This window comes from Rhinolophus hipposideros (genome assembly GCF_964194185.1).
Source record: "Rhinolophus hipposideros genome assembly, chromosome: 21".
NCBI lineage: Eukaryota > Metazoa > Chordata > Mammalia > Chiroptera > Rhinolophidae > Rhinolophus > Rhinolophus hipposideros.
Window position 1 is genome coordinate 10,819,857 of NC_138067.1, and position 1,950 is coordinate 10,821,806.

Here is a 1,950-nt window from a genome sequence, read left to right on the forward strand (position 1 = left end):
GGTTGGAGGCCAACTCTTTCAGCAAACATTTACTGAGTGTCTTGTGTTTTCAAGCAACTGAATGAGACTCAGGACCTCACATACAGCAAGGACAAGGATTGCTTTAGTCTTGTTCCGAGCTGTATTCCCAGCACCTAGCACAGTGCCTGGCACATGGCAGACGTGAGCAAATAAATGCTGAAATATCAGGAAACAGAGAAGTAGCTTTATAGAAAGAATTACAATGTTAGTGATTGAAAAGTCCTCTTTAACAGACCAAGGATGAGGAATAAGGTCCTTCTTTTCAATGCTGCTGTAAAAAAATGCTAAAAACCTCTGTGGATAGCAGCCATTTTGACCAAGTTTATCAAAACTGAAAAAGCACAGACCCACTGACCCAATAATCCCATATCTAGACATTTATTCCGCAAGTGAATATTGCAAATTTGTACAGAGATGAATGTATCAAGATATTCACTGATGAGGAGTCTCACTTTAATTCTAGGGTTTGTCATCAGCGTTCACCCTCCTTTCCTCCCCCCACACATGGCTTTTCAGTCCAGGTGAAGGGATTATTCACCTGTTCAACAGCATCTACTATAAGCATATAGAGCATTTGGGACACTGGGAGGACAAAGCACAGTCCTGGGAGAGTTTGCATTTAGTTCTGGGAGAATGGCAATCAGGGAGATGAAGGTCCAAGAGGCATCACCTATGGAAAAGCTGTCTTGATATCTTACAAGTTTGTCAAAACAAAAAGATTTTAAAAACAGATGGGGGAGAACAGTTTGCTTAAGAGTTGAGATCTGTTTCATTTGGGAAGAACCTGATTTAAAACTGCCTGGGTAGAAAAATTAGAATTAGAATTGAAGAGCTCTATTTTCATTGGGTTCCTCACTCCAGAATTGGTGCTGATCCTTCCCCATCCCACTGTTCCCTGGTACCTAAGGTTTAGGTGTGGTGTCACCAGCCTGTCAGGGCTGGCTTTGGACCCAGGCTGCCCGATCTGAGCAAACCAAGTGAAGTTTTATTGAGCCAAGTCCAGATCCTCAAAGCAACTCAACCACTGTGGCCTTCTCTCCTTAGCCTGGACCAGTGTGGTCTCACATGGCCAAAAAGGGACATACCAGTGACAAAAGACTGGTCCAGACTGTTAAAGGGGTAAAGTGAGTGATCTAAAATCCAATGACAGATGAGAAAACAGTCTTAGACAGGACAACTCATCTCCAGTCACAGGTTGTGGCAGAACTAACATTTGAACTCACTTTCTTTCCCCCCACCCCTATTCCTCCTCCCCCCCCCCCCCGCCCCGACACACACTCCGGTTCAAGCCATTGTTTCTCAGTCTAGTTGTGTAGGACACAGCTCCGTGGCAGCTCACGCCAGCCCAGCTCCAGGGAGAGCTATAGTTCACAATCTTAGCTGTAGAGGGCGCAGCTCACTACACTGGCCTGTATGGGAACCAGGCTGGCAACCTTGGTGTTAGGAGCTCGGCACTCCAACCACCCCAGCTACTTTCTAAAAACTCCAACTTCTTTGTTATTTTTGTTTCTTTCATCTTCCTACCACTTATCTCGGGGCATTTTCTGTAATTAGGCCCAGGATTGGTGTCCTTTGTATACCAATTTTGTTATCCCGTTCTGATGAAATAAAGTTAAAAAACAAAGTGAATTTTGACCAAAAAAAAAAAAAAAAGACATTCACTGCTGCATTGTTTATGGGGCCCCAAAAGATTGGAAACAATACGGAAGAGGTTAAATAAATGTATGGTATTGTCATACGGTGGAACGCTACGAACTCTTTTTAAAAGAATGAGGTACATCTATATGTACTGTTATGAAAGGATTCCAAGATATATTGTTAAATACAAAATTTAAGTGACCAGAAAAAAAAACGATGGCATAATCTGTATGTTACCATTTGTGTAGGAGAAAATAACTGTCTACATCTACATACAACTAAATGCAAAAA